This window comes from Schistocerca serialis, chromosome 3 (genome assembly GCF_023864345.2).
Source record: "Schistocerca serialis cubense isolate TAMUIC-IGC-003099 chromosome 3, iqSchSeri2.2, whole genome shotgun sequence".
Taxonomy (NCBI): domain Eukaryota; kingdom Metazoa; phylum Arthropoda; class Insecta; order Orthoptera; family Acrididae; genus Schistocerca; species Schistocerca serialis.
In genome coordinates, this window is record NC_064640.1 from 999362465 (window position 1) to 999376899 (window position 14435).

General features: G+C 43.0%; 1 non-coding gene across 1 annotated transcript; it reads right to left on the reverse strand.

Moving 5' to 3' along the window:
- Positions 1-12893: 12893 nt before the first annotated feature.
- Positions 12894-12968, reverse strand: Trnas-cga (transfer RNA serine (anticodon CGA)). The gene has a single exon. It is a non-coding gene; the product is annotated as a tRNA-Ser (tRNA).
- Between the last annotated feature and the right edge of the window lie 1467 nt (positions 12969-14435).

Below are 14435 nucleotides of genomic sequence, written 5' to 3' on the forward strand. Positions count from 1 at the left end.
TACCCTCCACGCTGCCCTCCAATACTAAATTTGTGATCCCTTGATGCCTCAGAACATGTCCTACCAACCGATCCCTTCTTCTAGTCAAGTTGTGCCACAAACTTCTCTTCTCCCCAATCCTATTCAACACCTCCTCATTAGTTATGTGATCTACCCATCTAATCTTCAGCATTCTTCTGTAGTATCACTTTTCGAAAGCTTCTATTCTCTTCTTGTCTAAACTATTTATCGTCCATGTTTCTCTTCCATACATGGCTACACTCCATACAAATACTTTCTGAAACGACTTCCTGACAATTAAATCTATACTCGATGTTAACAAATTTCTCTTCTTCAGAAACACTTTCCTTGCCATTGCCAGTCTACATTTTATATCCTCTCTACTTCGACCATCATCAGTTATTTTGCTCCCCAAATAGCAAAACTCCTTTACTACTTTAAGTGTCTCATTTCCTAATCTAATTCCCTCAGCATCACCCGACTTAATACGACTACATTCCATTATCCTCATTTTGCTTTTGTTGGTGTTCATCTTATATACTCCTTTCAAGACACTATCCATTCCGTTCAACTGCTCTTCCAAGCCCTTTGCTGTCACTGACAGAATTACAATGTCATCGGCGAACCTCAAAGTTTTTATTTCTTCTCCATGGATTTGAATACCTACCTCGAATTTTTCTTTTGTTTCCTTCACTGCTTGCTCAATATACAGATTGAATAACATCGGGGAGAGGTTACAACCCTGTCTCACTCACTTCCCAACCACTGCTTCCCTTTCATGCCCCTCAACTCTTATAACTGCCATTTGGTTTCTATACAAATTGTAAATAGCCTTTCGCTCCCTATATTTTACCCCTGCCACCATCAGAATTTGAAAGAGAGTATTCCAGTCAACATTGTCAAAAGCTTTCTCTAAGTCTACAAATGCTAGAAACATAGGTTGGCCTTTCCTTAATCGAGCTTCTAAGATAAGTCGTAGGGTCAGTATTGCCTCAAGTGTTCCAATATTTCTACGGAATCCAAACTGATCTTCCCCTAGGTCGGCTTCTACTAGTTTTTCCATTCGTCTGTAAAGAATTCGCGTTAGTATTTTGCAGCTGTGACTTATTAAACTGATAGTTCGGTAATTTTCACATCTGTCAACACCTGCTTTCTTTGGGATTGGAATTATTATATTCTTCTTGAAGTCTGAGGTTATTTCGCCTGTCTCATACATCTTGCTCACCAGATGGTAGAGTTTTGTCAGGACTGGCTCTCCCAAGGCTGTCAGTAGTTCTAATGGAATGTTGTTTACTCCCGGGGCATTGTTTCGACTCAGCTCTTTCAGTGCTCTGCCGAACTCTTCACGCAGTATCATATCTCCCATTTCATCTTCATCTACATCCTCTTCCATTTCCATAATATTGTCCTCAAGTACATCGCCCTTGTATAGATCCTCTATATACTCCTTCCACCTTTCTGCTTTCCCTTCTTTCCTTAGAACTGGGTTTCCATCTGAGCTCTTACTATTCATACAAGTGGTTCTCTTTTCTCCAAAGGTCACTTTAATTTTCCTGTAGGCAGTATCTATCTTACCCCTAGTGAGATAAGCCTCTACATCCTTACATTTATCCTCTAGCCATCCCTGCTTAGCCATTTTGCACTTCCCGTCGATCTCATTTTTGAGACGTTTGTATTCCTTTTTGCCTGCTTCATTTACTGCATTTTTATATTTTCTCCTTTCATCAATTAAATTCAATATTTCTTCTGTTACCCAAGGATTTCTACTAGCACTCGTCTTTTTATCTACTTGATCCTCTGCTGCCTTCACTACTTTATCCCTCAAAGCTACCCATTCTTCTTCTACTGTATTTCCTTCCCCCATTTCTGCCATTTGTTCCCTTACGCTCTCCCTGAAACTCTGTACAACCTCTGGTTTAGGCAGTTTATCCAGGTCCCATCTCCTTAAATTCTCAACTTTTTGCAGTTTCTTCAGTTTTAATCTACAGTTCATAACCTATAGATTGTGGTCAGAGTCCACATCTACATCTACATGACTACTCTACAATTCACATGTAAGTGCTTGGCAGAGCGTTCATCGAACCACAATCGTACTATCTCTCTACCATTCCACTCCCGAACAGCGCGGGAAAAACGAACACCTAAACCTTTCTGTTCGAGCTCTTATTTCTCTTATTTTATTTTGATGATTATTCCTACCTATGTAGGTTGGGCTCAACAAAATATTTTCGCATTCTGCCCCTGGAAATGTCTTACAATTTAAAACCTGGTTCCTAAATCTCTCTGTCTTACCATTATATAATCTATCTGAAATCTGTCAGTATCTCTAGGCTTCTTCCATGTATACAACCTTCTTTTATGATTCTTGAACCAAGTGTTAGCTATGATTAAGTTGTGCCCTGTGCAAAATTCTACCAGGCGGCTTCCTCTTTCATTTCTTAGCCCCAATCCATATTCACCTACTACGTTTCCTTCTCTCCATTTTCCTAGTACCGAATTCCAGTTAACCATGACTATTAAATTTTCGTCTCCCTTCACTATCTGAATAATTTCTTTTATTTCGTCATACATTTCTTCAATTTTTTCGTCATCTGCAAACCTAGTTGGCATATAAACTTGTACTACTGTAGTAGGCGTGGGCTTCGTGTCTATCTTGGCCACAATAATGCTTTCACTATGCTGTTTGTAGTAGCTTACGCGCACTCCAATTTTTTTTATTCATTATTAAACCTACTCCTACATTACCCCTATTTGACTTTGTATTTATATCCCTGTATTCGCCTGACCAAAAGTCTTGTTCCTCCTGCCACCGAGCTTCACTAATTCCCACTATATCTAACTTTAACCTACCCATTTCCCTTTTTAAATTTTCTAACCTACCTTCCCGATTAAGGGATCTGACATTCCACGATCCGATCCGTAGAATGCCAGTTTTCTTTCTCCTGATAACGACGTCCTCTTGAGTAGTCCCCGCCCGGAGATCCGAATGGGGGACTATTTTACCTCCGGAATATTTTACCCAAGAGGACGCCATCATCATTAACCATACAGTAAAGCTGCATGCCATCGGGAAAAATTACGGCTGTACTTTCCCCTTGCTTTCAACCGTTCGCAGTACCAGCACAGCAAGGCTGTTTTGGTTAGTGTTACAAGGCCAGATCAGTCAATCATCCAGACTGTTGCCCCTGCGACTACTGAAAAGGCTGCTGCCTCTCTTCAGGAACCACGCGTTTGTCTGGCCTCTCAACAGATATCTGTATCGCTAAGGCACGCAAGCCTCCCCACCAACAGCAAGGTCCATGGTTCATGGGGGAGGGGGATAATTTCTTCTTTCTTTATTGTTATTTTGAAACCCGTACAAACAGTCAGGCTGTCAGTAGCATGTCACGCCGCTCTTCAGCCATAGAATAGATCAATAAACACAGAAAGGATACACATAAGTGACATAACGGTGGGTAATAAAACAGTAGACACATAAAGACAAACACGGAGCCGTTCCCACTCGACGATAATCCACACTACAAACTGTCGACACGACACACAAACACTGAAGATGGCGATGGCACATGTGAACGATGGAGTGCGACGGTGAACACTGAACACTAAACACGACGGCACACACGAGACACTGATGGCGGTGACGCAGTTTATAAGGCTCTGTAGTGGAACGTAAAACGTAGTCATGCTGGATACTTTAATTAACTTACAATAGTAAAATATAAAATTAATTCATAGCAAAAATGTAAATGTTATCTGACGCGTGCATAATAAGAGTTTGATTCTATACGTCTCGCGCATGCGCGCCGCCCTCTGTGAGGCAGACCGCGAAGCCCTCGCGGTGCGCAGTCTCTTGTCACACGACGAGGCCCATACAATGGGCTTAAAGTGAATTTGCTACAGCTTGTTTAATAGAAGTGACAAAACCTTATGGTTATGCATCAAGTTTTATAAAGTTGACTTCAGGACATGGCTTGTTTCAGGCTAACATTTAAATAATATTTTATATAAGTACTACACGTTGCAAACTGTAGGATGACCATATCTAATATAATTAATAGCACATTATAATATTAACTTTTTGCAGGTTCTGAAGAAGACGTTATTACTAACGTTGAAACCTAGGTAAACGATAAAGTTAATCTGCAACTGTAGGCTGTATATTCTTATATAAATCATATTTATTGTATCTCGGGTGATCATAAGAGTAATTGGAAGACTGGGAAGCAAGAGGCAGACCACGGAAGCGTGGTACACTGCAGAATATCAACAGACAGTGCTGTAATCGAATAACCAACTTAGTTCAGGATTGGCTGAAACCGCGTCTCGTGACATTAGCAGCCATTGTGGGGCCAAGCGTTACGTGTGAAACATAGGAAGTGTTGTGTATCGTCCAAGTTTTAAATAGAATAATGCCTCAGTGCTGTGCTTTTGGCTGTACGTTTCGAGGCGAAAGGGGAGGAAAACTCTACAGAATTCCTTCCGAAGGGACAGATGCAACAAGAAGGAGAATATGGCTGATAAAAATCAGAAGAGCCAACTCGCAGCCCACAAGAGACGCTCGCTTGTGTGTGGTAAATGTAAATGTCGTGTGGCTAGGGCCGCCCGTCGGGTAGACCGTTCGCCTGGTGCAAGTCTTTCGATTTGACGCCACTTTGGCGACTTGTGCGTCGATGGGGATGAAATGATGATGATTAGGACAACACAACACCCAGTCCCTGAGCGGAGAATATCTCCGACCCAGGCGGGAATAGAACCCGGGCCCTTAGGATTGGCATTCTGTCGCACTGACCACTTTCTCTCTCTTTTTTTTTTTTTAATCGTTGTGTTTGGTCGTTGAGGACATCGCATGACATCCGTTCAAGTTCGTTTGTTGATCTTTCAGCTCATTTTTTTTTTTTTTTATTACAGAGGCCAACCAGCTCTCTCGCCGAACACGCTGAGCTACCGTGCTGGCAAACCACTCAGTTACCGGGGGCGGACTGTGTGTGGTAAGTACAGTTTTTATTCATTAGTGACAATCATCTTAACGTTTAAGTTTCGCTGTGTAACAAACTTGCTGAATTTTGACTCACTTCGTGATCAGATTTGGTGCATCATTATACTTGATTAGCCTAAAGCCGGTCAAGTTTGTTTTCAAAGGGTACGACGTTTTCAGGCCTATTTTTTGGACAAACCCTAGTAAAAACGTAGCGTTTCTAGTAAATCTGTAATGTATCGACTGCTATAAAGGCGTATTTTTTTCAGCACAAAAGATGAAATAGGTAAACATTGTTTCATCTTTTCTATTAATACACTGTCTTTGCACTACAAAACTCCGTCTTAGCTTTCAAGCCAAAACCTATTTCTTTTTTTCCTTTCTTGGTCCTGCAATTGCAACTTATTTAAAGTGAGATATACTTGCCTTACATCTCTGCTGCAGGGACTTTTCCAGCATATGATTTACTTCAGTATAATGACACATCATTTATTTGAAAGCCATATTCAAAAATTAATGTAAATTTGTTGAACTAATCAATAAGCAAACCTAGAACCATATTTCCTTATTGGTAGTGACAAAAATAATGTTTATAAGTTCTCTGTGATCGTGAGCACAACACTGCTATTTAAACCTAATTCAGCTAATCTCATGCTACTATCAGGAGCATCTCCAGGCCCACTATTTTAATTTCGATGCCTGACCACTTCATCACAAGTCCTTATACATTTTCTTATTTTTGGGATGATCTTGGTCGCAATGGGAGAGGTTGCAGGAACTCGACTTAACCATTCAGTTAATTTTATTCATTTCTGGCCTCTTGTCTTTGTCTCCTTTTTACATTTCTGTTACATAGTTTCCAGTCCATACCAAGAGCAAAAAAAAGTCAGAAGAGCTAATAGGATGGTTTAATGGTAATTTAATTACAGAATAGAAATCTTATAGATAAAACTGCCACTGATAGCACATGAAATGAAAAATAAAAATTTGCCTAGATTGACTGTACAGTATCGTTTAAACTTATATTTAGGATGCTCACAATAATCAATTGTACTTTGTTGCACACAATATAATTTACAGAAAGAAAATAATTTTCGTACTGTTCAAGTATTGAACGTACGGCTTTTCATTCAGACCATTAACGTTACCAGGAGATTATTATTTTTGCTGCAACCTCGCTGCTAGTTTGCAGTATATTAATACGATTACAGTTATTACTGTTTCCTAGAGCCTGCTTTTGATCATATGTCTATTTTTATTCGAACACATTTTAAAAATATTTTATTCTCATGTACTTCCGTAATCATTCTCCTAACGTCATAGAACAACTTGCAGACAAAATTTTATGAGTTAGATCTGTGAAAAATATAAAGCATGCGTAATCATATAGGCACGTTTATCAATTTTGTTTAGTAAGGTACCGCACATATATATTTGAATCCAATGCTTTATTACGTATAACTAAAAGACATTGGGCGAATTTTCGTAGTACCGAGTAGCAGGATCAAGAAGTAAGCCGATATAGAGCTTTAAATTGGCGATGGTTTTTTCCTTGCACTTGCGAACTAATATTGCTTCCCTTTTGTCCTGCTGACTATTGAATAGGGCCAATTTAACGCTCGATACCGCAACAAGAACTGCAAAATCTGGTTTCACTATTAATAAAGGATAGCAAGGAAAAAACTGTGTTTCATGCTCGCCACATCAAATGCTTATCGACTTATTTAGCTTAAATTTGTTGAGATTTTTTGTTGCTAAATATCCGACATGTTCCGTTTGAAGCCACTGATCAGTTTTAGAAGTGCTTTAGACGGTTGAGTGCACTTCTTTACTATACACAGCTAAATATGGTGCAGAAGTGAATGTATCAGCAGCGTTGCAGTGGGCCCAGAATGGCAGGTTGGCCGTACTTTCCCTCCACCCCTCGCGGCTCGCAGATGCTGACGTTAGCGCTGGCAGGCTTCTGACGGCGAGTGTACGAGTCGTGTCTTACGATGGAACGACAATATTGGTGTCGTTTGTGAGATGTTTCGCTGACTTAGACGTGTCGAGACAATTACAAGGAGGTGATATGATAAATCTGGAGTAGTTTGCAGGCTCACAGTAGAGAAATGGATATTGAGGGCATAACCAATGAGATTATAGATTGAATAAGTTTTGTTTGATCAGTGGAGTTTGACTGCAAATAACTTTTATACTTCTCGAATCGAGATGTCTTTGCCTGTGTTGGAAGGTACAGCGTGACAATTATTGAACTATGAGAAAAAAAAACGCAAATTAGTTACAAATTACGGCATGCACACACTTTATTCAACATCTAATCGTCACTACAGATATTTGGATTTAGGTTATGGATATGTTCGATATGCCTGCCATCATTGTCGATGATGTGGCGCAGACGAAAAGCGAACATCGAACAAGTGTCGGAACATCGATGCTGTCGATGACCTCCTGAAGGGCTGTTTTCAGCTCAGCAATGGTTTTGTAGTTATTGCTGTACGTCTTGTTTTTCATGTAGCTGCACAAAAAGGAGTCGCATGTGTTCACATTCGGAGAATATGGCGGTCAATCGAGGCCCATGCCAGTGGCCTCTGGGTACCCCGAGCCAGAGTGCTGTCTCCAAAGTGCTCCTCCAGGACATCAAACACTCTCGTGCTTCGATGGGGCCGAGCTCCGTCTTGAATGAACCACATATTGTCGAAATCAGGGTCACTTTGGATAATGTGGATGAACTCACCTTGCAAAACCTTCACGTCCCGTTCGGTAGTCACAGTGCCATCAAGGAATTTTACACCGATTATTCCGTGACTGGACATTGCACACCACACAGTCCCCCAAATGCGCCAATTTTGCTTATTGACAAATCCATTCAAATGAAGTGGGCTTCGTCGCTAAACCAAACCATATAGCGCATACTAATTCCCATCATGCCCTGCGGCCAACTGTGCAGTTTGAACGTCCAAACATAAACTGTTCAGAAGCTGTGACGATTTTGTTTAATATAGTTCCATAACTGTCACCCCTGAATCTTTCAGTAAAATCTGGTGAGTGCATGACATGAAAGGAGGTACTCAGTTGTGATTCGGGAGCTTTCCTGCCCTCCCCCCCCACCCCCGTCAATTTGTAGTATACTTTTTTTATGAGAGAGGTATCAACTAGAATACAGACCATGATTTTTTGGGTTTTTTGCTTTTTAAGTTTATTAGTGCGAGATTGTTATCCTTTGTAAAGTTAAATTATAGAGAGCCAACGGACATTCGGATTGTCCTAAATTTTTATTGTTGAATCTGTATTTGTAAGATGGCCTTCAGTTAGGTTGACAGATAATGATTCATGTTACATTATAGATTTCATAGAGAGTCTGAGCTTGTACAATTAAGACATGTTTTGGGGATGAGTACAAGCCTGAGAAAGAAGCTCGTCTCGCAGCTGGAGTGTTTACATGAGGCCATTATTCTGCTGTCTCACGGGGCTCCTGATGATGTCAGTGTTCTCTTGTACATAACTGTAGTACTGTTAAGAATCGTATTTTTCTTGTGAGTTTGTTGTATGTGCGATATTGATCTTGTACTTCTGTACTAACCGCTCCTGTAAAAATTTATTGCCTACCACCTCATCTCCCATTTGTTTTCTCTTATATGTATACGTATTTCTTGTGTTGTCAATTGAGTCTGTAACCTGTTCCTTAAGTATTTACTTGACAGTATATGTTGTGTTACCTATGAAGGTGGGTGTGGCCTTCCCCTAACAGCGGCTGGGCCCGCCCACAAGTGTCTCGCCCTGTAACTCTCCTCGGGTGGACAGCTGACTGCGTCCACCGCTACGCCCCTACCACGCCAACAATGCCCCAGTTGACTGACCTACATCTGGAGCGACCTGACGTCACGCACAGGGGCGTGTCTCGCCTGTCCAAGAGTGGAAGGGTTTACGGGACACTTGGGCTCAAGGTCTCTCTGAAGTGGCTTATCGCCTCCACCCCGGCGACAATGTGCCACCTGACTGACCTACATCTGGAGCGACCTGACGTCACGCGCAGGGGCGTGTCTCGCCTGTCCAAGAGCGTAGGGGCTTAAGGGATGCTAGGGCTCAAGGTCTCTCTGAAGTGGCTTATCGCCGCCTGATGCGGCGTGGCTATGTTAAAAGCTTTCGCTCCCCCTGTCCCTGTGGTGAGACATTGAAATTCGTGGTGCGCAGCCTGTACCCGTTTGTTTACGTGATAGTGCCAAGTCAGTGTGTGGATGACTTATGGTTTTGAACGATCCCAATGCTGAACATTATGTTTCTTGACGTAACTTTGGTGACACTAGACAATCTTTTTATAGCCGGCCGAAGTGGCCGTGCGGTTAAAGGCGCTGCAGTCTGGAACCGCAACACCGCTACGGTCGCAGGTTCGAATCCTGCCTCGGGCATGGATGTTTGTGATGTCCTTAGGTTAGTTAGGTTTAACTAGTTCTAAGTTCTAGGGGACTAATGACTTTAGCAGTTGAGTCCCATAGTGCTCAGAGCCATTTGAATCATTTGAACCATTTGAACCATTTTATAGCGTAGAAGTGGAGGGATATTCGTGGAGAACAGTATTGTGTGATGGAAATGGTTTTACAACGTTGTCAGGGAGCTTGAACTGGAACATGAACTTTCCTTTAGTGGCGAGAATGAACTGTGATGTAGACATCTCACTGGGAAACCTTTTAACATTTTAGTAGTAATAATTTGTATGATCAAGCGAGAGGATGCTTATCAGAAACTAGCTGCCATAAGTCCCTCATGTATACTAGGCATTCCCCGCAATGGAACGGCCACAAAAACAGTGTTGATTATCTGGAATTTCATGAAAATATGAAGGTTTGTCTTGGACGTTGCCAGTCATTTGAGAAAGATGTAAGACTATCATGGTCTAGGAGAAATCGGTCAGTGGAACTATGAAAGGCAGAAGAAAGACGACTGTTTTGATGAGAGCGAGATGGCGACAGTGGATTGAACCTGATGCTGTCAATTCCATCCATGTCCGTCCTCCACCCCGGTGGACCATTCTGCTATGCACTACTCTACCCTCAAATGTTACAAGTGTGTTGTAACGAATAACTTAAGAGGGCGAGCCTCACTCCAAAGTCAGTGCTTCGTTGGGTGTTTTCTGTATTATTATCTGTGTCTTATTCGTAAGTGATGAACACCGTGATGATGTACATGACTGTAGTGGTGTTATGAATCATAATTTTCATTTGTTTTTGTGGTATGTTTGCGTTTGATCTTGTACCTCAGTACTAACCGTTCCTGTAGAAACTGTTGCCTACCGTCTAACCTACTGTCTGTTTTCTTCTGTGTGTGTATGCATTTCCTGAGTTATCAGTTCAATGTTTCCTGTTCCGTAAGTATTTCGCTTGACGGTGACAATGAACGAAAATCATTTTAATTGTATGTTATCTCACTTTATGTTACTGTCATCATGGCGATTAGTTCCTTTACTCTGCTAATGCCTGAATAGAGAATTCTGTGCATAGATATTGTTAATGTATAAAGCTAATATTAAGTATTTGACTGATAGTTCTCTTATCCATTACAGCTACACAATATTAGTTTGTTATAAACACACAAATATACACACTTGTGTTGAATTTTGTCTATGTAAATTATGATGGAACCTTTTGATCGTATCTTCATTGGTTAACCTTTTAATTATCCTCAAAGACAGATGGTTAACAGTATGAAAACTTTAGTTGCTTAATGTTAATGAATTTAACAGTCAATATGCCCAATTACAATGTTAATTGCATCATTGCTTAATGCTGATTCATTTGATGACCAATGAGGTCAGTGTGAATCTTTAGTTGCCTTGTAGCTACGTGTTGTGTATATGTACAGGGCTATTACAAATGATTGAAGCGATTTCAGAAATTCACTGTAGCTCCTTTCATTGACATATGGTCACGACACACTACAGATACGTAGAAAAACTCATAAAGTTTTGTTCGGCTGAAGCCGCACTTCAGGTTTCTGCCGCCAGAGCGCTCGAGAGCGCAGTGAGACAAAATGGCGACAGGAGCCGAGAAAGCGTATGTCGTGCTTGAAATGCACTCACATCAGTCAGTCATAACAGTGCAACGACACTTCAGGACGAAGTTCAACAAAGATACACCAACTGCTAACTCCATTCGGCGATGGTATGCGCAGTTTAAAGCTTCTGGATGCCTCTGTAAGGGGAAATCAAAGGGTCGGCCTGCAGTGAGCGAAGAAACGGTTGAACGCGTGCGGGCAAGTTTCACGCGTAGCCCGCGGAAGTCTGCGAATAAAGCAAGCAGGGAGCTAAACGTACCACAGGATGGTGCTCCACCGCACTTCCATCATGATGTTTGGCATTTTTTAAACAGGAGATTGGAAAACCGATGGATCGGTCGTGGTGGAGATCATGATCAGCAATTCATGTCATGGCCTCCGCACTCTCCCGACTTAACCCCATGCCATTTCTTTCTGCGGGGTTATGTGAAAGATACAGTGTTTAAACCTCCTCTACCAAGAAACGTGCCAGAACTGCGAGCTCGCATCAACGATGCTTTCGAACTCATTGATGGGGACATGCTGCGCCGAGTGTGGGAGGAACTTGATTATCGGCTTGATGTCTGCCGAATCACTAAAGGGGCACATATCGAACTTTTGTGAATGCCTAAAAAAACTTTTTGAGTTTTTGTATGTGTGTGCAAAGCATTGTGAAAATATCTCAAATAATAAAGTTATTGTAGAGCTGTGAAATCGCTTCAATCATTTGTAATAACCCTGTATTATAATTTTTGTGTCTTCTACAGTGGTCTCACTGTGGATAAAATTTTGTTTTTATTATTTTATCTTTGTGTTTATTGGTAATTTTATCAGGAGTTTGAGTCCCCTCGTGTGAAAAGAAGTCAGGCTGAGAAAATTTTTAGTCACTGTTTCTTAAATATTAAAAACAAGTAGCACCAGTGAAATTTTCTTCCCAAGCGACGGTGTGATCAAAGGAGCTGTCTAAACCCACTTCGATTTTTTCTCGTGTGACATTCCATGGCAACCTGAGGTAACCTTGTTTTTTCTGTGCGGTGTAGTCTTTGGTAAGGGATTATGCGTTGTGTGACAATATTTACTTTGTGCAATAATCAGCATCCTTTCCGCATTGACTCTGTGTCCAAGACTAATCTCAACAAGTATGAGTTTATGAATGTACGAATTAACATCTGTTGGTGAGGGAAACACAGACTTTTGTGCTCTCTGGTGGTGTAGTGCTACCCCTGATAATCTTCTCCAGAGAGGTCTGACATAGTTGCTTCTTTACAACTCAGAAGGTACCCAATTCTTCTCTCCAACCTAATGCCTATGAGATCTGTTATGACGCGAGCTGATAACCGTTATATTCCGAGGAGCTATGTGTTAACATCCTCCGTGTGATAACAGAAGGGTGGAAGCTGGCCAGGGTATCTGTCGCCATGGAATCTGGACAGGCACGCAAAAGATTAGTTGAAGCAGTTGCACTTCAAATAAATATGATATTCTCAGCTTGTGGGTGAAAAAATGCAACTTAGTAGCAGACAAGTCTAGCTATAAGCGTATCCCCGACGCAGGCGTGCGTCTAAGTACAGTGAATGTCCGCCGGTAGAGCAAGTTATCAGAAACTTTGTGTAACGTTTGGCACCAAATAGTGACACGGAAATAATGTCGACTAGAAGAGTGGTGCCCCGGTGCCCATCGCATATAACCAACACCGACTCAGAGGAAGGCCTCGCCGCTTGTTGGTGACGTCACGGCGAACGCCTGGTCTGTTGCAGGCAGAAACGTCTGGGCGTGCTTATCACTATAAATCCCTTATTTTTGGACAAACTGTTTGGTATTGAGAATGAGATTTTCACTCTGCAGCGGAGTGTGCGCTGATATGAAACTTCCTGGCAGATCAAAACTGTGCGCCCGACCGAGACTCGAACTCGGGACCTTTGCCTTTCGCGGGCAAGTGCTCTACCAACTGAGCTACCGAAGCACGACTCACGCCCGCTACTCACAGCTTTACTTCTGCCAGTACCTCGTCTCCTACCTTCCAAACTTTACAGAAGCTCTCCTGCGAACCCTGCAGAACTAGCACTCCTGAAAGAAAGGATATTGAGGAGACATGGCTTAGCCACAGCCTGGGGGATGTTTCCAGAATGAGATTTTCACTCTGCAGCGGAGTGTGCGCTGATTTATTGGAAGGTAGGAGACGAGGTACTGGCAGAAGTAAAGCTGTGAGTACCGGGCGTGAGTCGTGCTTCGGTAGCTCAGTTGGTCCAGTCTGCATTCGGCAGGGCAGCAGTGCGCACCGCGCTCGGCCGTCCACGCCGCTGCGCGCGCGGAGTGTTTTGTTTACTTCCTCGTCACAGCGCTTCTCAGTCGAACAAGCTGTAATGGCCAACTCTTACAGGAAGAACACACTTAAGTTCACCTTCTCAAACGAATACGCACGACCCAAAGCACTGGCCGTCGAACGCTTCCTACGCGAAGACGTGAAGATCCCGCGTTACGAACTCATCGGCATACACCTATCGATCATTAGCAGCGTCGTTTATTTTAAGATGACTTCCGACGCTGCCTGCAACGAGATCATTCAAAGGACGCGACATGGACTAAAATTTCGGCACTCCGACGGAAACGTCGGGCCTGTGGATGTCGACCATGCAGGACTTGGCCTTCGGACGATCCGTGTATTCGAACTGCCTTTCGAGGTGACTGAAGATGAAGTCATCGCGGCGCTAAGCCCGTTCGGAAAAGTCCAGAGCCACGTAGCCGAGACATGGGCACAGTTTACGACGTATCCGGTGCTTAATGGTGTGAAACAAGTCCGAATCGATCTCAAACGGCACGTTCCATCGTACATTTCTATCGGCGGCTGCCGTGCGGTGGTCATTTACGACGGACAACCTCGAACATGTTCCGGTTGTGGCAAAGAAGGCCACGTCCGTAATGAATGCCTGCAACGCCGCATCACACAACTAAGGCCCGACGATACGAACACCGACAGAACCACGACCACCCTTCCAGTCACCAATGCGGCGACACTGCACGTCCAGCCCTCACAAGGCGCCGTTCATGAGCGTCTCTCTGGTCCGATACACCCGGAGGCGTCCCAGCACCTTGACACCGGCGATGCCGCCCGTGAACATGTCCAACAGCCGGACACATCCACGCTAGAAGATCACAAGGATACCAGTGAGAGTGTTCTGGAGAATGAAGACCGCATCATAGCACCCGCGGCTTTTGTACCGGAACGACGTGAATCTCTTCCTTCCTCAGACACCGAAACTCATTGCCGAAAGCAGAAGTCGCCCAAACGACGAAAAAAACGCCGCAAGACATCAGACTCGACCATTGAGCCCCCTCTGCAGGACGAAGAGATGCCACATCACTCCGACGGAGAACACGATAACACTTTCTCCTCTGCCACGGAGACGCGTCATCCACAAGATGGTGAACC